Source organism: Crinia signifera, chromosome 1 (assembly GCF_055691185.1).
Source record: "Crinia signifera chromosome 1, ASM5569118v1, whole genome shotgun sequence".
Taxonomy (NCBI): domain Eukaryota; kingdom Metazoa; phylum Chordata; class Amphibia; order Anura; family Myobatrachidae; genus Crinia; species Crinia signifera.
The window spans coordinates 134872497-134897906 of NC_139217.1; positions in this window are offsets into that span (position 1 = coordinate 134872497).

The following is a 25410-nucleotide window of genomic DNA, read 5'->3' on the forward strand; positions in this document are numbered from 1 at the left end:
GGGGGGGGGGGGGGGATACAGGATCGTTGCCCAGGGGGAGTTTTATGCTTGTTGCCCAAGAGGAGTTACATGCTTGATGCCCATGGGGAGTAACTTGCTCATTGTTTAGGGGGAGTTACATGCTCATTGCCCAGGGGAATTATTTGCATGTTAGCCAGGGGGAGTTACAGTTCATTGTCCAGGGGGATATACAAGCAGGGACTTTGCAATCCCACATGCGCACATACTGTACTACTGCAGCTAACCTGTACCCTCTCCATGCACAGACTACACTACTGCCGCTGCCCTGCATCCCACTGCCTGAACACACTACTGCTACCCTGCACCCCACTGCATGCACATACTACGCTATCGCTGATACCCTGCACCACCTCCCCTCAGACTACACTACCGCCACTATCTGCCCACACAGTGTGACAGGCATAGGGTGCAGCAGCCAGCAGTCACTGCACAGCAGTGGAGATGCAGTGCACCAACCTATCCCTGCAGCAGCTCCGCGCAGTCTCCGCCACTACCCCAAGCCACCGCTGGGTCTACGGGCCAATAGTTACGCCACTGCCATCTGGTTTCACCTGCTTGTTGCCCAGAGGTGCGCACTTCCGGTTGCCATGTGCTCCCCTGTCAGACACTAAAGGTGCACCTCTAGCATCTGTCCCCAATCAGGGAGTGGCCATCTTTGGAAGGGCGCAGGGTCTCTGTCTGTATGCAGCACTGCTTTCGGCCACAACAGCTCCTGTGAGTATTACAATTTTTTTATTTAAATGTGAGCAGACAGGCTGGAGATCCAGTGGCCTCCGGGGTGGGCGGCCTCCCGGAATTCTTCCCGGTACTTTCAGTGGCCAATCTGCCACTGAATACTGGAAACATGTGTCAAAGAAAGTTGACTTTTGACAACAGAAGCAACACTATTTTTTTGATAATCTAAAGAATGTTATGCTTTTTCAGAGCATAAAATATCATAAAGGGTTTTGGCATTACCAATTGACTGATGCATCACAGGGGTATTATTGGACACAGCTATACTGAGATCGCTAAATCTATCATTAAGGGACTTACGTTTGGCCGCTACATAGGCAGTGATATGGCATTAAAGCACTGGCTTAGAAGCAGACCAAAATAAGTTAATGTCCTCAGTGTGTTGGATATTGTCATCCACATAGTTTAGAAAGTGGCCCTCTAAGGAGCATTTAAAATCTGATGATTCAGATAAGTACGAAGGAAACCTCTAATTAGAGGAATAGTGTCTGGGGGAGGGGAGTGTCAGAATGGTGCATGGTCTGAAATTACTATGTTTTACATTTTTGAATGACATAATCAAACATTTAAAGATGTATATATAAGCCAAAAGTCACACACTACACTACCACAGCTACCCTGCCCACACTATACAACTGCCATTACTCTGCACACACTACACTACTGTAGCTTGGCAATCAATCTAAAACTATCTACAGTATTATCTTCTAGAACAGGCATGTCCAACGTTGGCCCTCCAGATGTTGTGAAACTACACATCCCAGCATGCTTTGCCACAGTTTTGCTATTAGAGAATGCTAAAACTATTGCAAAGCATGCTGGGATGTGTAGTTTCACAACATCTGGAGGGCCAACGTTGGACATGCCTGTTCTAGAAGGTGCTACATAAATAAGAAATAGATTCTGATTAGTTGCCCATAGCAACATCCAATTTGAAATAGAACTCTCATCTTAGTAAATTTCCCCCAATATGTTTTTCATATCGTTATATGAGGCTATTTTCCATATATGCTAATTTGTAATATTTCAATTGATTTGATTGTAATTCCTAACAAATTTTTATTGTGATCTGTTATATTTAAGTGTTTTCTATCATAAAATTGATTTTACATTCTCAGTCTCTGCAAGAAAATCCTTTGTGATGTAACCGAGCACTTCATGTTTGGTCCCCAACTTCAGAACTAAGTTATTCATAAACTGTGTTTGCTGCTTTCAATTTGTAATGATAATTTAAATTATATATTTTGATGAATCTTTTATGTTATTGTTTATTGCCTGAGTGAATGCCCAGAATGAATGTTCATTTCTTTCTCTGTTTTGAAGCTTTATGCAAATTGTTAGTTCAGTTGATATATAATTTTTTCATATTTTTGCAATAGAATAATAAGTTCAGCATGGTTAAAATATGCTTAATTTAGATCAATTGTCATCAATAGCAATACTTTTTTTATTGAAATCATGTTTTTTCCCTATTTGCATGCTATTAATTTCAAAATTTTTAAATTGATAAATAATTGCCCATAAGGATTCCCACTTATAAAAAATGTTTCTGATAAGTTTTGGAAAGGTACTCACTTTGTGTGGAAATGGAAAATAGTTTTGCATGCCATTTACTAACATTAGGAATACGGTTATTTCAGGGATACTGAAACCTGATCTCCTATAAATATGTCTATTAAAAATCGAAATTAAGAAATTTAGAATTTCTGGGACATCTCCACTTGTACCACTTTGTCTTAGGACCTTATTCTGGTCTGTTTGCAGCTGGCATTCATTCGCACGGGGACTGATGTTTGGCGTATGTGCATGCACAGTTGCATTTCTGTGCATGGACTGTTTGGTGGGTGCATGCACCCAAGACTGCGGACGAGGACAACAGTGTATAATCGCGCCCATGGGAATGCCCAGCATTTCATGGGTGTTCCCATGTAAACGTTGGGCATTCCCATGGAAATCGTTGGGTGACTGGGCCACAGGGGGAGGGTGGCTGACATAACCAGATGTCAGCTGCCCACCCATTTCCTCCCAAATGTGCACGCATATGTAAGTGGCCTGTAAGCCACTTTATAAATGCATGCATGCACCACATCTTTCGATAGTTGGCAACCATCAAAAGATGTGGGAGTTTCCCCCTGGCATGTAAATGGATGTTTATGTAAAACATTAATTTGCAGCTCATGCGGACGTATGTGGCATGTGAGGGGGAAGTGGGCTTACCACCATTTGCAGGGCGGGATCTGGTTGATTAGCAAGGGTGCAAATTTACATCTGAGCGATACAACCAGAATAACCCCCTTAGTGTACATCAGGAATATACAAAGGATATATTGGGCCAAAGGTAAGACTTTGCAAGTCCATTAGCCTTGTAGAATGTTGGGCGAACTTTAAGGTTGATTTAATAAAGAGGAAGTCCTTTATAAGGCATGGTTTTGCTCTGTAAAAAACTGCACCTTTAAAAATAACCACATGGCCACAGGACTTGCTACAATCCCTGGCTTAATTATGGCAGTTTCAGCTACACAACATCAATTGCATCAAGCATCTTTTTACAGAGTGCAACTAAACATATTATTCGTAAAACAACAAGAAATGATCGTTTCCCAGTGTAGGTAAAACTGCTGATTTGAATTCACAGATTGTATCAGGATTCTGGATGCTTGAGTCAATGGAACCACATGACCTTCCTGTTGGTCCCTACAAGCACATAAAGGTTTCTTTTACTTCAAGAACGTAATCTTCAAAGGACAGCCAAAACAATGAGAGTGGGGGAAAGGATGCCAATGATAATATAACTGACCTGGGAACTAGTCCCTATGTATGCACCATGGTATCTTTCACTCCAGTCTCATGGGGCACATAACTCACTCTTATGGATAATACTGACCTGGTATATAATCCCTATGTTCCCATCAAGGTTTATTTTATGTCACACAAGTCAATCAAATTTGAGATGAAGACCAGATAAATCTCCAAAAAAAGATATTTATTTGAAATTGACAGGAGTGAAAGATACCTTGATGCGTACACAGGTACTAGTTCCCAGGTCAGTTATATTATCATTGGCATCCTTTCCCCCCACTCTCATTGTTTTGGCTGTCCTTTGAAGATTAGGTTCTATGTGCCCCATGAGACTGGAGTGAAAGATACCTTGATGCATACAAAGGAACTAGTTCCAAGCTCAGTTATATTATCATTGGCATCCTTTCCCCCACTCTCATTGTTTTGGCTGTCCTTTGAAGATTATGTTTTTGCAGTAAAAGAAACCTTTATGTGCATGTAGGGACCAACACAAAGGTCAGTGTGGTTCCATTGACTCAAGCATCCAGAATCCTGATACGATCTGTGAATTCAAATCAGCAGTTTGACCTGCGCTGGGAAACAATCATTTCTTGTCGTTGTACGTCTATTTTAGGAGTGGTGCTCCTTGATAGTGACATAGCAGCAGGTCTAAGTGTGCTGTATATCTGAAAATCTATTCTATAATACTAACTGTATTATTCACTCACTGGTTATCTCATGGTATGACTACTGCAGCATTCTCTTCACTGACCTCCCATGTTCCCAGCTACCTCCCTAGAATATGTTCTAAACTCTGCAGAAAGATTTTATATTCTTCTCCAACCACTCCACTTCAGCCAAGCTCCTTCATGAAATCCTTCACTGGCTCCCATTCCCATACATAATCTTTTTCAAACTCCTCACCCTCACAATAAGGCCCTCTCTAACTCCTTTCTACATCTCTGACCTCATTTCCCTATATACTTCCTCCTTCTCTCTCTGGTTGGTAATAGATTATTCCATCTCCTTTACCCTGACAACTGCATCCCATATGCATATCAAAGATTTTACCAATGCAAATGGTTACTGAAAACTCACCTGTTCATCAAAGCATACCTAGTACAGAGGCCACTCTCTGTACCTGCCGCCTTATGTCTTAAACATCTCTGCTATGCTCAATTCCTGCCTTAAGGCCTCCCTACATGCATGCCATCTGTCTGTCTCCCCCTAAATGTATACTGTAAGCTCATTGAAGCAGGGTCCATGTCATTCATGTTCTTACAGCCATATTCTTTTGCACTTCAATTACAGCTCTCTTCTGCTCAGCTACTGTATAACTGCAGCACATTTTATCTCATAATCATTAATCTCTACAACTCACCCTTTGTAGTATGTGGACAACACCTTTTCTTCCCTATATCTCAGCTGTATTGTGGACTGAGAATTGTGCAAATTTTTACTTGTGCCCTGTTTTGGTTACTGTAATGTTTAGTTCTGTGCATCCTGCATTGTTCTAATGTATGCTATATGTACAGTGCTGCGAAACACTTTTGGTGTGTGTATTGTAAACTGTAGCATATTTGCTATTCTGTATGTGCAAATGCAGTTTATTATATTCTGCATGTAACCAGTAAATACATTTGAAATTATTGCTACACAAATAAAAGTAGGGTATTCTTTTGCCCGAACAGAAGGTGTGTGCACTTTAGGATATTGGGTGTGACCTCACAATGTATGGTCTTGCCTTAAATGAATTGAGGTATCCTACCACACCATAATTATTATCAAATGTCTTCACCCACTCATCTTATGCCTGTCTCCTTACCAACTCACCATCTAATACCAACCTTTGCTTTCTCACTCCCCACCCAATTCATTAATGTGTCACAGCCAGGCTCCTCAGAGAGTGAGTGGAGGAGTGTGTCAAACCAGGCAGAGGGAGATGGGCCTAATGAGGAACAAGCCCAGAGCAGGCATGAACCATATAAAATAAAACACCTTGGCTTCACAAACAAAAAACATACATGTTGGTTCCCACAGCAAAAATAACAAAAAAAAACATAAACTTAATTGCCACCCACACAAAAGATATTAAAAAAAAATATTAAGGCAGGTAGTATGTCCATGTACTGGACTAGCGGGTCAGATTTAGAGTGCAAAGTGTCTGATTGTGGGACTGGGGGGCAGTTTAGGTTAGCGGAGTAATGCTTAAATATTTCTCTGCCCCCTCTCTCTCCTCTCTTTTCCCTGAATCTCTCCATCATCTGTCTCCCACTGCCAGTTGGTCTTTCTATCACATCTTACTCTCTTTTTTTGTGCCCTTTGACTGCTCCAGGATTGCTTTCCAGCAGTGGAACACAAATTCTGTAAGCGAGGCTGCTAGAGCCAGCATGCACTGCTTGCCAGCCATGTAGGGACAGCTGGAGAGAGGCACAGACAGCTGCACCGGCCGAGAACCAGATGTGCTGAAGTCGCTGGTGAGTCTCACAGGAGGTTGAGAAATTCCACTCAGCACAGCAGAGAAGGTGATTCTGCATTATAAATAAAATACATGTTCTTCTAAACAACAAATGCCTTGGTGTCCACCCCCCATCTTGAATCAACCTATGGTGATTAGAATTTGTAATCACTATGTTAATATACTCCAAAAGTAGTAGGTCTACCTAAAAACACAAGACCACAAACAAACATATGCATTTTAAAAATGCTACATTGTTCTTATTCTATCACAGATTTACCCCAGGAAGCTCATCCAACTCAAATTTCGATAGGGTACAGTCCCCTAAATGGTGCATATCCAAAGGTGCAAAACAATGTATTTTTGTCTGACAAAAAATATAATGTTCAACATAATCTGCATACCTACAGTATTATAATGTGCATCTAGCATCAATATACAAGTTTGATAGAAAACCTACTGTATCCAATTACATCCCCGCAAGCCACAGCAAAGGTAAATATTATAATACAAATTACAAAACAAGTTGAAGATTGTAAGGTCAAAAAACTGTAAACAAAACCAATTTTATAGTATAACAAATATAATTCTCAGTTATTTTCATTGTTTTTTTTATTTGTTTTTTTTATGTGTGAAATTGGAATATTATAGCCTGTGGCTATATATAACCTGTAAAGGCAAATCAAAAAAGATTAACAGATGGAAGAGTTAAGGTTGGCTGTTAATGGCAACAGACATTGTGTTAAAGCCGAAAGCAAAAAATACAGAATGGATATTTAAATTGTTGATGTACATTTTAGGCAGCTGTTAAAAAGACTTTTACAGAAATTGTATACTAATTGGCTGTGCAACACAATGCATGCAATCATAATATGTACAAACTATAGGTAAAACATATAGATATATATAGGTATAGGTGAAAGAAAATTACAACTGACCATTGTTCATCCTGCGGGTACACCATGTCTTCCCATCTCTGCACTCATTTCACTGAGAATGGGGCGCAATGCATGTGAGAGGCTAGCACATCCCCATCTCGGCAATCGGCGCACTGGGATGGAAAGATATGTTGTGCCCAGGTAATGAACAAGGGTGGCATATATAATCCTTTACATGGTGCCACAAGTTATCCACAGTGCCCAATTACATAAACAAAGATACATAACAGTGACTTACAGTTTAATACAATTGCAGGGTACAGTACATAGACATCGCTGCATCAGTAGAGGACACTAGATTAAGTATCAGCGGTACAGAAAGTCACAGGATTTGGTGTCATCAAAGATGGTTTAAATAAGAGAAGGAAAACCACAGGAGGTAAGAGAGCCCTGATCATTAAAGCTTAAATTCTAAAGTGGAGGGGCAGACAAATAGGAGAGACACAGATGTGGTATACATAAATTCGGAACAGAGGTTTAAGGTGAGATTTGGCTGGGTTTGGTGAAGAAGAGATACTTTGAGGTTTTGTAGAGAGATGAAGTGTCTAATGGAGAGAGGTAAAGAATTCCAGAGGTTGGGAGCACCAGGTGAAAAGTCTTGGAGGTAGGAGTGGGATGAAGTAATCAGTAGGCTGGTGAGGCAGCGTGCATTAGCAAAGTAATGAGGTTGGTTCAGTGACTGTAAAGGGAGAAGAGGTTAGAGATGTACAGTAAATAGGAGAGAAGTGAGTGAAAGCTTTGTTTATGAGTGTGAGAAGCTTGAATTTGATTGTGAACGGTAAGGAATGCCATTGAAGGGCTTGTAAAAGAAGGTAGGTGGATGTAGCACCTTTGGTGAGGAGATGAGCTGGGCTGCAGCATTAAGGATAGAATTGAGTGCAGATAGACATTTGTTAGGGATTCCACATAGATGAAATTACCTTAGTCAAGTCTGGAGATGACCAGATAGTGTATAAGGGTCTTTGTAGAACCCTGGTTGAGAAAGGGTCTGATACTGTAAATATGTTTGAGAAGAAAAGGGAAGGTTTGTGAGAGGTGCTGACTGTGTGGTTTTAAGGACAGGGAGGAGTCAAGGATTACTCCAGGACAGATCACTTGGGGGCTTCAGGAAATAGTAGTACTAATAATTGCTAATAGGATTGTGTGAGGTGAGTTTGTGTGAGACAGAGGGAATACATTTTGATCAGCTCAGTCTTAGACATATTAAGTTTAAGAATGTGCTGATACATCCAAAAAGAGATAGAAGAGATACAGTTGGAGACACAAGTGAGGAGAGCAGAAGAGAGGTACATATTCATGTGTGTGTGTGTATATATATATATATATATATATATATATATATATACACATATATACATGCATTCGTGCCCATTGATCTGTTATACATCAGGAAATGCTGCACTAAATGATTTACTATCATATACAATACGTCCGGGTCAACTGTAATCGGTTATATACGAAAGCATTTAACATTGATAGAACACCGCCGTATGTGGTCATAGTGTTCTATGTCATCGGCAAATTTACAAATTTACTGTCATTCATACTGGTGAATTTGACTATGAATTCACTAGTAAATACAAATGATCAGTAGAACATCTTTTTGTGGAGAGTTGTGAAGCCTGCACGGATACAGTATGTCAGGTTGTTTCTCAGTGTAAAATAAATAAATACTTTTTTTTAATTGGTGTGCTGACCCCCCCCCCCCCCCCACACACACACCCACACACACACATCTATAACCAGCCCTGGTCTCCTGGTTTTAGAACTTCAGGAGGACAAAAAACTGGGGTTCTCCCGTATTTCTAAAACCAGCATGAGGCTCATGGGCTGGTCCTGGTTCAAAAAATATGGAGGACAAAATCGCTCAAATTTTTTTACAACCAGCATAAGGCCCAAACAGCCTAATGCCTCAGCTGGGGGAAACTTTTTATACTAGTTCCCCCAGCCATAGCATTAACCCCCTGACTGGTCAGCCCAAGCAGGGACCCTGGGGTCCGCCATCTCCAGCGATAACCCCTGCTCAGGCTGAAACCCAGGGCTGTCCCCGATGCCCCTGGGCAGTGGGTAGCAGGATGATATTATGGTGTAAAAACAGAATAGTAAACTATTGGGTTTTGTTGTGGATCAAAGCTCCAGCAAGCCTCTCCCACATGCAGGGACTTGGAGAATCACAAGTCTTAGCATGTGGGGCATGAAATGGGCCTCTGGTACCTTTAGCTTTACAACAAAACCAATAGTGAAATGAAACACACACACACATAAGAAGAATACAACTATAATTAATTCTACAATCACTCATACATACTTATCTATGGATTCCACCATAGGCCTGTCCCCTTATCCAGTAGAATCCGATAGGGTATTTGTGAGAGCAAATTATACTCAGCATGGCATCCGGTGTAGATCATGTCATCTTCAATCCATGTAGCATCCCAGGGGTTTAAAAAAATGCATCTCCCGTACCATTGAACTGGAGATGTCAAGTCAACTGGAGAAAATGTTTGGAAAAGAGAGATGATATAGTCCCAACGCGCAAAGCCAGAATCCTTCTGCCATACACTGGAAAGTGAGGATCACCGGAAAACTCTGGTAGTTGGAAAGAACCAATGTAAATTGGGCACTGGATCCCTTGTTTTAATTCCCTATATATGAGACCAGTAGATATCTCATATGTAATGGGTATAGAAAATGAAAAAAGACATATATTAGTGTAATGTCTTAATGTCAAATATATAAGCAGGGGGATGGGGAGGTGAGTTCCTAAGTATATAGGAGATCCCGTACCCTCACTCACTCAAAGTGATTGGTATGCAGTCACATCAAGGTATCTTTAGATTTTTCTGGGACACCACTGTGATCAATAATCCAAAGGTGTGGGTGCGTATCGTACTCACACGTACGAATGCAATGCCTCTCCTATCAAGGTATCTTTTGGTCCACTGTCTGTCTCTAAGTCCCTTTCAGGCCAGTGGCCCTCAAAAGATCCCAGTGGTCCCAAAGAAAGGAGGAGAGTGCAAATGGACTCAGTATCAAAGTTTTATTTAAGGTGACATAAAAATGGGTGCATGTGAACAAACTGCCCCCAAGATGATAAATTGAAGGATTACCTGAAGAAGTGGTGCATGGCCACCCACCGCTAACCAGGCAATTCCGGGGGTACAGATGTAGTCAGCACAGGTCCTCTCCACCAACGCGTTTCGACAGGCAAGCTGTCTTTGTCAAGGTTGGAGGTTAGCTGTGCTAGGTGGTGGTATTTATACCTGTGGCATAGATCAGCAATAATGGCTGAAGGCCCTCCTCTGAAAGGGGAGGGGGCATTTCTGGAAGTGCACATCATTTAGTATAATACAGGTTCCAGAGGATATACACATAAAGTGTGATAATGCAGGACGACTATTAGATTAAAAACGCCCATCCTAAGGTGCTTGAATATATAGTTTAAACAGAGAACGCCATTTAAGTGCATTCTCCGTGTCCGGAAGTTGCGGGTGACACGCACTTGAGGCGCAGACGTCACTTCCGCAACCTCCATTTGGATCATGCAGGTCTATCCTCATTAGACCCGGAAGGAGCGGCGGGTGACACGCGCCTGGAGCGCAAAACGTCACTTCCGCCGCTTCCGATATTATGGCACTGTGTGCAGGATCCGGAAGTTGCAGATGACACGCAGGTGGAACGCATGTGTCACTTCCGCCTTCCTGCGTGCCCGGATCCCTTTAATCTTTAATAAGAAGGGAAATATATATTATATGCAGTATAGTGCGGCGTAATTCGAGATAAATGGCGATTATCATTATATAATAGAAAATCATACGATAAACAGTGTGCAAACTAGCAAAGATATGTGCAAAAATCGCTAATAAATAATTTATAATATATAGCTAGCCACATATAAATACCACCCCTTTACAAAAAATATAGGTACTTATGTATTATCTGGGCTCCCATGTTAAATGCACCCCATTTTTTCATACCCCTACTATCCAACTACGCATGGAGTTGATTTTATATAGTGTGGCGAGCGCAGCGAGCCACCGTGCCCGAAGCGTGGCGAGCGCAGCGCGCCCCGCGAGGGGAAGCGGTCTCATAAGAAAAACGGGAGCCCAGATATTACATAAGTACCATAATATATATAATATATAAATAGCATAAAAAACATGATAAAATACAGTAAAAATATTTTTAAAACATTTAAAGTGCATTAAAACCATCCTATAAAAACCATTTTAATTCTAAATCAGAATTTAGGCCATTAGGTGCCAAGGTGTTCAAATCGTAGATCCACCTCATCTCTTTTTGGGCTAATTGGCGATCCTTAGTATTATGCCTCCAGTTATCTCTGACAAGTTCAAGGCCCCAGAAACCTGAAATGCCATTAGGTGAACTCTGGTGACATGTTTTAAAGTGCATCGAGAAAGGGTGATCCATATGTCCTTTTTTTATATTACGGATATGTTCCGACCAGGGCACTTTCAGTGCCCTGGTCGTCTTTCCTATATATAATTTATTGCACGTGCACATGATGGCATAGATAGCATACTTTAAATTGCAAGTAAGGAATTGTTTGATTTTAAAATTCTGATTATTTAAAAACAGGTCAATGGTTTTTCTGTCAGTAGTGCTGCAGGATCTACACATGGCGCAGTCACCACATCTATAAAAGCCCTGGCTTCTAATCACGCCACCAATAGGCTTGTTGATATACGCACTATGGGTGAGATTTAATAGGATGAGAGATTCAGAAAGTGAGAGATTTGGTGAGAAATCTCCAGTTTTTTTAAAGCAGCAATCATTTACACTGCTAAACCAGTTTGATTTTGTCGTGTCATTTTTCATTACTGCAGGAGACGGAGCCCGGAGGCTATCTGCGGTGCCGGACTGAATGCGGTGGCGGCGGCATGCGGAGAGGTAAGGGGGGGTCTGACCAGAGTGCCCGGGCACCGGGGGCGCCCCGCTGGCGCTTGCTACCCCAAGCAGCCGCGGTGGCTGCCTTACGGTAGCTACGCCTCTGAATCAGCCATTGCATACAAACATAAATGAAGCCATGTATCTTAGGGCCTTATTCTAGTTCACTCTTTCTGCCAAAATCCTTCTTAGATGGACAAAACCACTGCAGGTGGTGCAGATGTTACTTGTGCAGAGATAATTTGATTTAAGTGGGGTTTTACTTCAAAGTGAGATCTATATCGCAGTGTAAAAATAAAGCAGTCAATATATACCCTGAACAGAAACAAAATAACTCACCTAAATCTAATTCTCTCTGCACATTTTACATCTGCCCCCTGTAGTGCACATGGTTTTGTCCATCTAAGAAGGATTTTGTCAGAAAGAGTGAAGTAGAATAATGGCCATAACTTGCTATTACGGCCAGTACGGATGGTGTAATGGTTAGCATTACTTCCGCACAGAACTGAGGTCATGGGTTTGATTCCCACCATGGCCCTAACTGTGCAGAGTTTGTATATTCCCCCGTACTTGTGTGGGTTTCCTCCAAGTACTCTGGTTTCCTCCCACAATGTCTGTGTGTGTGTAAATGTGGCAGGGACTATAGGTTGTAAGCTCGATAGGTTTTTGCACTCGCGCTGCTGAATCTAGGTATAAACCTTGTGAACTACACTGAACAGAAGGACATCTGGGCACGTTTTAAATATCACAATTAAATTTTATGTATACAAATACACATTAAAAGGGCTTTTACATATACATAGACAAAAAATATAAAAATCAAAGGCAGATACCATATGGTTGATAATGACTTTTCATATAAGAAACCACACTGAAATAGTGTCAATAGCCAACTCCAAACAGGTATGAGGTAAATTTCAGGAGCAGTATAAGCTTAGTGTGAGTTAGCATCAGCCAGAATGTTAGTAGCAGGGGAAGATGGGTTGGGGCATTGGGAGAAGGTACAAGCCAAAGCACTTAGTTAGGTGTATTAGGAGCAAGCTGCGGGTCGCCTGTTAGCGCATATAACGCCAGATGGTGAAAGTCAGGTAGCGCAGAGTCTCCTTGTAATATGCTCACCCTCCTTGATGATTGATTGTGGAGGGGCAGGGAGCCCGATGACACGATAGCTCAACCTGGTGCACGTGGTGTGCTGGCGTCCGTAGGTTTCTCCAGTGGGAAACGGCAAGGGGGTAAGCCGTAGAATAGCCTTGCTGATGCAGGCGGCTGTGAGCGCTGAAGCGCTGAGATAAGCTTCCAAGACGAGCAGCGGCAGTCAGTCCGATATGCCGGCTCCGTATGCACAGACTCGTGACCTCAGGAGTGGGTTGGCTCGGGGGAAGAAGTGACGTTGACGCGTTTCTTTCCCTAGGCAACCGGGAACTTTTTCAAGACAATCTATAGGTTGTAAGCTCCACTGGTGCAGGGACTGATGTGAATGTTCACATTATCTCTGTAAAGCTCTGTGGAATATGTGTGCACTATATAAGAAACTGTTAAAAATAAGTTGATTACTAAGTTGATACCACAGGTAATTATTATTATTATTATTATTATTATTATTATTATTAATATTATTGTGCAACAGATGCACAAATTACAATAAAGGCCTGATTTTGAAATGGATGCAATACTGATGTCAGACATTTGGTTTGTGTCCATCTCAAGGTAGCAAAATGCATCTGTACAGAGGGGTTTATTGTGACCTTATTGTAGCACTGCAATATTGCAAGGCAGACCATTATCGATTGACTGCATATGTAAATTGATCATAATGCTTATGCGAAAGTTCATTCTGTGTAAATATTAACCATCTTTTCTTACTGCTACTTCAACTACTACTACTACTACTGCTACTACTACTACTACTACTATATACAAAGTTATGGTCCCAATTCCGACCATCACTGGAGGACCACCACAAAGTTTTCCAGTAGGCAAGTACAATGCAGAGACAATGTGATTAAAGGCACTGGAATTCCATTTGCCCACTGATGTGATGAAATATTCTCAATCCCTCTAAGGACGATCAAAATGGTTGGGTGGTAACCAATGTCCTAGCTCTGATTCAGTGTTAAATGTGACACTGGTTACCACCCAGCCAATTTGATCATCCTGAGAGGGATTGAGAATATTCTAGGCAAGATGCACTAAGGAGGTGATTCTGATTGGTTTGCAAAAGCAAACTCCTTCTTTAATGGACAGAACCATGGGCACTGCAGGTGGGCTGATGTAACATGTGCAGAGAGGGTTACATTTGGGGGAGTTATTTCGTTTCTGTGCAGAGTAAATACTGGCTGCTGTATTCTTACACTGCAATTTAGATTTCAGTTTGAACACACCTCACCCAAATGTAACACTCTCTGCACATGTTACATTAGCCCCTCCTGCAGTGCACATGATTTTGTCCATTAAAGAAGGGGTTTGATTTAGCAGAATCACGCCCTAAGCTTTCAAAGTGATACAATAGAGAGTGATAAACAACCAACCATCAGCTCCTGTCTGAAATTTTTCAAACACAGTCTGTGACATGGCAGGTAGGAGCTGATTGGCTGGCTGTTTATCACTCTCTGTTTTATCACTTATGAAGCTTAGTGCATCTGCCCCTCCATCACAAAAATTGGAATTCCAGTGCCTTTACTCACATTGCAGTGGCGCACGCAGGGGGGGTTTCTGGGTACCCAGAATCCCCTGCTGCGTGCGCCACTGCAATGTGAGGAATCTAAGGGCCCTAGACTGAAAGCTGAGGGTACAAGAATGAAAAAAAAATCGACCCTGGGAAATCGGAGATATCTGACTTCAAAGTAGCGATCCCCATCCAAGCCTGTTAATTGCTCTTCCCAGTCAGATATTTCAGGTTATTTCTGACTTTTTCTGAGGTATCTCCCCCTTTGAAGGACACTAGTAGCTTGTCTCTACTGTGCCCAGAACCAGAGATATCAGCCTTCGAGCTGCTGGTTACTGCTCCAGCTCCATACACCTGGTATGTAGTTTTATATACTCTTTGACGGATTGCTCTGCCTCCTGAATTATGATCCTCTAGTGCTCAATACCATTTGGTAGGTGGGATTATCTAGTTTTTAATTCCATTAAAGGCTAAGAAATCTATTTCCGGAAACTGGAGATATCTGCAGTCAAGCAAGCTGTCCACCCACCAGAAAATTATGAATAATAAGCCCACTTCACTACACACCCCTCCTCTGCATATTAAACATCCTCTACCACCCTGGAAGTTATGTATCAGGACCCATTAATTCAGCCCAATGCCCTCTTCTCCCACCATTTGTGCAGTAAAGGGGTAATTAGTGGAAACTGATACAGGCCCTACATGCTGAGCGGTTGATATAATACCCCCTACCACCCACGGGACATCAAAGCTTCCGCTCATAGCACCCCCAACCTCTACCACTGGAGGATAGGTAGGGGCCCCAATACATTGCTATGCCCAGGGGTCTACACTGCTGTTATGTATGTATATATATATATATATATATATATATAAAAAGAAAATATAAGTGCGCAAAAACAAAACCTTAGAGACCAGGTAGAAATAGTGTAACTTGTGCACACACAACGGGAGATAATCCGTCTTAGCCAATTTCAATACGCACTCTGGGTCTTTTCAATTTAGCCCGGCAGCTCCAAATCACCTGAATTCACAGGTGTGGGATTTCTAGAAAAATAAATTAGAGCGCTCCACAGTGCAGTATATCAAAGACATTTATTTAGTAAAAAGCAATTTTAGCCTTGCATAAAAACAAGCGGTTATAACGTACCGCAACAGGCGGTTCAACAACCGCTGGACAACAGCATATACAGTGATCTCACACACTGAGCAGTAGGAGCGGTTACACTCATCAGACGCTTGCTTGCATCAAGTAGGTAGGGACAAGGACTCCAACGCCAGGCCACGCCCCAACGCGTTTCGTCAGAGAGCCCTCTGACGAAGTACGTGACTACGAAACGCGTTGGGGCGTGGCCTGGCGTTGGAGTCCTTGTCCCTACCTACTTGATGCAAGCAAGCGTCTGATGAGTGAAACCGCTCCTACTGCTCAGTGTGTGAGATCACTGTATATGCTGTTGTCCAGCGGTTGTTGAACCGCCTGTTGCGGTACGTTATAACCGCTTGTTTTTATGCAAGGCTAAAATTGCTTTTTACAAAATAAATGTCTTTGATATACTGCACTTTGGAGCACTCTAATTTATTTTTCTAGATATATATATATATATATATATATATATATATATATATATATATATATATACATATATAATTATTACTATTATTTATATACATTTGGTCTATCTATAATACTTTAACTGACCCGGCATATACTGGGTCACCTAAGTGTCCATCTCCGTGCTTTGCTCCGCCCCTCTCTGGAAACCCCCTTCTGAAAATCCTGCGTTTGCCCCTGCATTGTTTCTACATTGTACTGATACTATGGCTATTATTACTACACCATGATCACGGCCACTACCACCACCAGTACTACTACTTCTACTACTACTACTACTACTACTACTACTACTACTACAACTACTACTAATAATAATAATAATAATAATACCATATATACTCGAGTATAAGCCTATTTTTTCAGAACATTTTCTATGCTGAAAAAGCCCCCCCTCGGCTTATACTCGAGTGAGGGTCCCACTTGAGTCAACAAGTTTTCCGAGGTTTTTTTATGTAAAATTAGGTCCCTCGGCTTATATTCTGGTCGACTTACATTTGAGTATATACGGTAATAATAGTAATGAAAAATGGTCTTTCTTTTTTTATTCTTTTCAAGCCACAGGCAGGAATTTTTTTTTCCATGAATGCAGTATATATTTTTTTTTACTTTTCCCAGAAAGTTTTATATTCTATAATTTTGGGCTCTTTGCCCAGCATCATGTGAAATAGAGCATGGATTTACAAAGTCATGTATAAGGATAAGCAATGTAGGTGTTATGGCTGTTTTGCCATGTGTGATTTTGTCCTACAGTGCAAGTGCTTTTTTTCATTTAAGCCAAGTTGATATATTAACTATTAAAACAAAGTGCATTTCTCAATGTTTAACTTTTTTATCACTGTTTAGTGACATACAGTACATAGACAATGCCTCTGGCAGGGGGCATTCATTTTGCCAATATGAATGAGAATATATACACACTGCAGCCCTGATTCTGGTTCACTCACAATACAGCAGTATTTTTGCTGCTTTGCAAGCCAACTAATGCTGCCCGTCACCCGTGAGAACACCCGCCTCCTGCCGGATGTCGAATGTCGCCACAGGCCTGCAAATGGAATGTATTGCATAAACATCCATTGCAGGACTAAAATTATTTGATGGTCACCAACCATCGAATGATTTCTGAAGCGCTCGCTAATCTTAGTCACTTCCTGGTGATTTAGATTAGCAATGTCCAGCTCCAAGAACAGGGCAGGCAGCTGTATTTGACAGAGGAATATTGAAACTTTTTTTTTATGGATGGACAAATCAAAATGTCAGGTGTTTGGATCACACAGAAGAACATTTAATTTATGAGAAACAGAACAAGTGAAAAGATGCTGGAAGAGTGCCTGACGCCATCTGTCAAGCATGGTGGGGGTAATGTGATGATCTGGGGATGCTTTGGTGCTGGTAACATGGATTTTAACTAAGGAAGGCAAGCACTTCATTTTCTTATGCCATACAATACCCTGTGAACTGTGCTTGATTGGAGCCAAATTCCTCCTCCAACAGGACAATGACCCAAAAGCACACCTTTAAATTATGCAAGAACTATTTAGGGAAGAAGCAGGCAGCTTGTATTCTATCGGTAATGGAGTGGCCAATGAAGTCTCCAGATCTCAGCCATATTGAACTGTTGTGGGAGCAGCTTGGCCATACGGTATGCAAGAAGTGCTCATCAAGCCAATGCAACTTGTGGGAGATGCTTCAGGAAGCGCTTGAAGGTCAAAATTATTATTTCAAATAAAAATAATTTTATTCTAACCTTGCTAATGTCTTGACTATATGTTCTATTCATTTTGCAACTCATTTGATAAATAAAAGTCAGTTTTTATGAGAAACAGGAAATTGTCTGGGTGATCCTAATCTTTGGAACGGTAATGTATCTGCTACTTATTAACCTTCCAACACTTTAACTGCTACTTTTCAGTAGTTTTATGCCTTGGGTAGTTGGGTTGTGCTGGTGTGGGGGGCCCTGTACTATAAACTTGAACCTTAGGAATGTTAGGAACGTACCAGGTTGTGGTAGATGGGCCCAAAATTATGCTAAGAACCTAAATGTAATTATGTGTAAAATTGCAGAGTTTATTATAATTGTATTGATTAGCTCTGTTCTTAGTTCTGACAGTGTGCATCTGCAATATCTTTTTTGATTCTGTGTGACTTCAAATATCTTTAAAGCAACATGGTTCATTTTTTGGTACTTATGTATTATCTGGGCTCCCATGTTAAATGCACCCCATTTTTTCATACCCCTACTATCCAACTACGCATGGAGATGATTTTATATAGTGTGGCGAGTGCAGCGAGGCACCGTGCCCGAAGCGTGGCGAGCGGACGCGGTCTCATAAGAAAAACGGGAGCCCAGATATTACATAAGTACCCATTTTTTAAAATCTCTTTATACTGTATGTAAAGTAACATAGTAATTAAGGCCATAAAAGACGTTAGTCCATCGAGTTCAACCTATCTAACTTGTAACTACTGACTTGAGTAAGTCATATCTATAGGATTCCCCCTTAGTGTCCAAAAATGTAAACAACAGACAAAAATGTACAAACATGTACAAACAAAGAGAATTTCAATTAATTTCAAATAGTACATAGCCAGTGGAAATAAAAAAAATAAATGATGTTATGGGTAACAATAAAGCTATAGTACAAGAAACAATACCTTAAAATCAGGAGAACCCTGGGGTACTATTCTCAAAATGGCATAATAAATATTGTCTCACAAGTTGACCATTAAATTATTTCTTGTGATGCGGAGACATGCGAAGGGATGTGTTTTCGGCGGCAGCATCTATGGTGCTCTGTAGGCTGAAATCTTCACAGCTTATTGAGCCAACCAGTATCACCCTTAGTCCGGATAGTTATTATTTATCTTTGCTGCCTTTATGAGTTCTGTACTGCCATCATATAATAAAATACAGTCATAATGGCATCAATAGAAGCATGTCCCTGCAATGTGTAAAATGAAAGTGATTACTAATACGATTATTTTGTTACTGGTTCGAGGGCCTGTGGTGTTACTTTGAATGGTGAGCGTGCACGGGAAGGATCTTACAATTCCCTCTTCTGATATCTTTTGCATAGGGATGCCTATACAGTACATCTAGTAATGTCACATTTTTTCTACTCTACATTCTAGAGATAACTAAACTTGGCATTGAAGTCCCCCCCCCCCCCCCCCATAGAAACCTGTGGAGGCTGCTTTTTTTTATAGAAAATGAGGGAACATAGCATAAAATCCCACAAATATTCTTTGATAAATAGACTCCCATGTGATTAACGGTGGAACAACGTATGTGTTTTTTCATGTATTCATATCCCTGTCACATGTCACCTTCTTCATCTTGGAATGGTATTGTTCTCCAGGTTGCTTTTTCTTTTTTCAAAAACATCTCAATATATACTGTAGAATTACTATTGGATGATTATAGGTAAGTATATATTGTATTACTGTATATATTGTATATGGCAGAATTTTGCTAATTTGTCTAATAATTCAAACACTTGAAATCCTTGTAGAACATATCCGTTTTTCTTCTTTTCACTTAAATCTTTTGGATAGATTTGGATAGATGGTAATATTTTCAAAATACAGTAAACATGTCCATATTTAATACAGGAATTGTTTTACAGTATGTTAACCTAAATAAACAACAAAGTTCAAATGTGAGCGATGCATTGAAGTTTGAAATGTAACATTTCCTTTGAATTTAAAAAAAAAATGCTATTTTCCTTCACTCTGTGTTGGTTTAAACATGAGTTTGAAATAAAAACAAACTTGATTGATGGTACTGACATTGTTAAATTCAATTAAAGTTTCATGGGAATTTGAACTTAGAGTCCAAAATGAGAAACAGCAATCATATCAATTGTATTCCAATGCCATCGGTGTGAAAATTAGAATAAAATGCATACAGAGTTCAAAATAAAATGAAATACAGAAATACAAAATCAATGCTATCACAAATATTTTATTCATGAAATGCACAATGGGTAGATCTAACACTATTCAAGTTCATAGCAACCAAATATAGCCAAGGCATCTGGGAGTAGTAATGTTTTGCATAACACTATAAAGGAGAACATCAATGATTTGCAACATGGAACACATATTCTTTGCTGAAAATTCACAGATTTTTTTAAAGGTAAAAGCAATATTTTTTTAAGAAGCTGAAGGCATGTAAAAGAAAGGTTTTCATGAACATTATGGCTGCTAGAAAGAAAAGGGGTTAGTGGTGGCTTGTTGAGATTCACAGTAAGGCTTAAGGACTTCTGCGCTATGCAATTTTGGAGGAGAGATCTAACCGACTATGGGCCTTATTTTGGTTCATTCTTTCTGACAAAATCCTTCTTAGATGGACAAAACCATGTGCACTGCAGGGGGGGCAGATGTAACATGTGCAGAGAGAATTAGATTTGGGTGAGTAATTTTGTTTCTGTGCAGGGAAAATACTGACTGCTTTATTTTTACACTGCAATATAGATCTCACTTTGAAGTAAAACCCCACCCAAATCTAATTCTCTCGGCACAAGTAACACCTGCCCCACCTGCAGTGCACATGGTTTTGCCCATCTAAGAAGGATTTTGTCAGAAAGAATGAACCAAAATAAGGCCCTATATAAGGACAAATCCAGATACCATCTCTCTTTTCCAGTTAGACGCTCTTGTCTGAGTGTCTCAACAAATGAATCTGTATTTGTTTATTTGTATTCGTATATTGTATTGCTTGTATTTCTTTCTTACCTTTTTTTACTATTGTATTTAGTTATTTACTATCTAATTAAATTTTCCAACCTTCTAGCCCCTTGCAATGATTCCTTATCCCAAAATATCTGCTGTGTTCCCTCCATGCCAGTTGCACATTAATTATATATGGGTGCAGGGTGTGCAGTGTTGGCAACCTTAACCCAGGGGCCCATGTGTACTGCACATACTGCACCCATAATAGAAAATGCCTATGGCCTACGCATTGCAATACTTTCCATTGATGGTAGCAATGATGCCAATACTTATATCCTGCATAAAGTATGTATTTGATTATTCTCTATACAGTACTGTATGTGTTTGACCACCAAGATGCTTTATTTTGTATCATATTTTCTGTGCTAAATGATTTATACCAGAGAGACACCTACTGTATTTTCTATTCTATGTCTGATGTAATGACATCTTCAGTGTGGTATGATTTTGTGGTTATAGTGTTATTGTTAATGGGGTGCAGAAATGTGTGGTTATTATAGTTATTATAGTTTGGCAACAATGTTATTGGTCATGACATAATAATAAATATTTATAACTTTTGGTGGGACCTGCGTACTGGTTTTTTTTTTTTTTACTGTTTAGACGGTGCTGGTTGCTGCACTTGTCCGGAGAATGTCTGGGCTGATCTTTCAAGTGATTGTGGCGATGGGTAGTGCTGTGCTCTGCTCCTGTGTTTATGTAGCGATGATGAGTATGAACTTGTATAATGTGTGATAAACTTTTACTCAGTGAGAAATGCACATACAGTATTACAATCACATTTACATCAAATGTCAATCTACAGTACACATGAGGTGATCCAAAAATCAATAAATACATGAATACATAAATAATCAAAAATATAATGTGACACAATTATATTAATGGGGTTGGTTGGTTACATAGAAACATAGAATTTTTATAATAGCTCTTCGTTTGAGTGCGAGCAGGTTACCCGCTGGGCAGGGGGGCTGGTTACGGTGAAGTTCAGAGTTCCTTTGGGTGGATGTTAGTGACCAGTGTGGGTCAAAGCACCCACCAGTGGGTAAGGGTGTAGCGTCCCGCTGTCCTGTACCTGACTTTTCCTTGTGATCCCTGGATTCAGCCATTGGTACCTGGTGTGTGTGGGGGCATGTGGGGTGATTGTTAGGGGGAGTGGGAGACTTGTGTGGGGGAGGTGGGGTGCTGCTGTGGGGTTCCCTTGGGGAGCACCGCAATGACCCGTGTGCTTTGAGTCAGAGGGTGATGGAGCCGGTTGGTGGCGGTGTTGTCCTCACTCTCTGGTGGGTGGGTTTGTGCTAAAGATTGGGAGAGGGTGGCGAAGTCGGCAGGTCTAGGTGCACCATGTGTCTTTCCTCATGGGTGGCTGAGCAGCTTAGGCTGTTAGGCTGGGACTCTGCTCTCTACGTTGCCCTCTGCTGTGGGGTGGGGGTAACGTGGTGTGTCTGGCAGAGGTCACGGGTCGGTGACGCCTTTTAAATGGTTGTAAGCCGAGACTAATGGCCATTAGGGAGCTGGCCTTTACTTAGCTAAAATCAGCATACACAGGTAAAGTGGAAGCAAACCATAAATATATACACATATCAACGTACAAAAAAACTAGTGTTATTTAAAAAAAATTGCTTCTGAGGAGGATCAGAACCCCAGGTGCAGCACATGGAATGCTGTGCCCTTAACAGCTAGGACATTAGGGCTACTGTACCAAAGGTCTGTTGTCTTACTCACACCTGATTCTGGAAACTGGAATACTTTTTGTAAGTAGGTGGCCAGTAAATGCAGCTGGTGCTTCACATATCCATCCCCGGAACTGTATTATAGTTTTCATTAGTGGAGCAATCACCACTCAGCTGTGACCCAGTTTAATTTTATGCTTTTGCATGCTTTCACCTTGTATACCTTAGTGCACAATAATGGGACATTTCTCATGGTGGGACAAGGAAGCCAGGATGGGGGTCCAACAGAATAGATGAGTGTGGCTACATCTGTAAGTACATTGTTTCATCACCAACAGCCTAGTCTGACTTCAATTGGCCAACCTCAGGCTCATTTCCAGATAGATTTATTTTATACTCAAGTCATTTTGTTTTCAACAGTCATTCACAGTTCAGTTACTTGTCATAGGTTACTGAACTTCCAGATCCTAATGTAATACTGTTTGTAACAATGGCTCAACTCGAGGTGAGTCCATGTGCAAAAATATTCTCTAGGCCCCCTCTCCATGGAGACTTGTGACAGCACAAGAGGCTGTAGGTGAGAGAGAGGCAGGTGGTGACCTGGTACTGCAGCAACTCTCACTACACTATCCTTGGTGCCCGTAATGCACACTGTATATACTGTATAAGTGTACATTTATATTATAGTGTGTGGTAGTAACTGGGTGAGGTGATCTTTGGGAACAGGACTGTAACTGAGGGGAGATATGGGAGCATAGGAACATAATTCGGTATTGGGAAATTATATCATATGTTGAAGACAGATGTGATATGTAGCTACAGCCAGAACCTGGGAGACTTAGTTTGTCCGGGAGCTCTCCTGCTTCTGCATATGTGTACAGGAGTGGTTCATAAACTTTTTTAAGTCACAGTGCCTTAGGGTATCAGAGGTTTTCATGGCACCCCTAGGCCACAAATTTCTTATTAAGAAAGTGTGACATAATATGTGAGGGGCTTTAATGTGTGTGGCATAATATGAGAGCAGCTTTGCTGTGTGTGGCCTAATGTTAGTGGCATCTAAGTGTGTAGCATAATATGTTTAAGAAACCACTATTCACTATACATCATTAATGACAAAAGAGAAAACTAAATGGTAAACTGTATTCTGGACTCCAGGGATCAACAGGATAGTAGATTCAAATGATGGTCCAAACTCCTGGGCACAAAAATAAAATTAAAAAGTAGTCCAGACTCCAGGGCATGAGTAGTAGATTAAAATGGTGCTACAGACTCCAGAGCTTTCCAATTTGTTGGCTGTATGTCTCCATTCCCTTACTCTTGGCTTACCACAAATCAAAGGGCGTTATTAAATGCCACCGATAAGGGGTTGTTTGTGGCAAGGGTGGCTTATTTTCGGCAAAGATCAACAAAAACAAGCCATCCTTGCCGTTTAATCCTCGCACCGGTAGATCACCTTATTCAATGTTCCTGGGGACTACTTGCCATCCTCTGCCGTCCTCTGCATTTACAAAGAGACTCGTTTACCAAAGTAAAAGAAAAACCGGGCGCTTTATATGAGATGTCTCCAAATTAATATGTATGAGCTGCTGCCAGAGAGTGGCTATAGTATGCCACTAAAACAGATCATGCAAAAACAAGAAAAATGGCAGCGCTAAATAATACAATATGTATCGGGATTGCCTTAATCTATTACATTTATTTAGTACATGAAAACATGTTAAAATAGCATAAAATGTGAAAAATAAAAATCAATACATTGGAAATAAAAAGTTTATATTGCCTCTCACTGGCAGTTTTAGCTGGCAAATCAGCTAAAACTGCCAGTCCTCTGCATTTAGCTGCTAGCTAAATCATTTTGCTGCTTCATTTTGATGACCACACTCACCATTTCAACCTCATTGGAAAAACCCAGCAAGGTGGAAACAGTGCCGGGGGGTCAATTGAGCTGTGACGGCGAGCAATCGGCATTACTCGCCGTCACAACTCACAAAAGAGCATTGAATGTACCACATAGTGTCTGCAATTAAAGTAGCTTGTAGTTAATGTATATCCTGGTCCCAAAAGCAGACATGTTATTTGCAAAAGAGAATATCCTGACACTGTTAAATGTATAGTATATACAGTATGAAACTGAAGCATACCCAATCAGTAAAAGTAAACAAAGGATCTGAAAAAGTCAGATGGCACCTAATAAAGTTGAAAATTTATTTACAGTAAGAATAAACTAAATGCATCAAAAGAAAGCAACATCATCTTAAAAAGAAAGTACAAAAACCAAGTTACACTGAAAATAACATGTAGAAAATAAACCTGTGAATAACTTTACTGGCCCTAAGATAAAAAGAGATACGGCAAAAGTTTGCCGAGTTCATTGTACACCAAACTGAAGATAATTAAATGACATCATGGATACTTTAAACAAAAATACTAAATACTGCATGGGCTGTGAGTTGAAGTCATTTGTAGAAATGAAACATCATCAAGAACAAAAATATTTTTGAAAAGATTTTGTAAATTAAGAAATTTAAAGGCACAGAAGAGGAAAATTTTTGTTTATATATCTAACATGATATTACTATTAAAAATATGGCTTGAGTACCAACCCCAGAAGCACATGTTATGGCTAATTCATGTACATCTCCCAAATTTACCATCTCAAATGGAGCACGCCAAGGATGCCCACTATCACCAATTATATTAATTTTGTCTATAGAGCCATTTGCAGAACTACTACGAAACACACAAACAATAGAAGCCCCCATAATTAATAAAGTACAACATAAGACACTATTATTTGCGGACGATATACTACTGCTTCTTACTAAACCCCAAACCTCCATATCGGCCTTAATGCAGATAATAAATCAATATGCAAAAATGTCTTACTA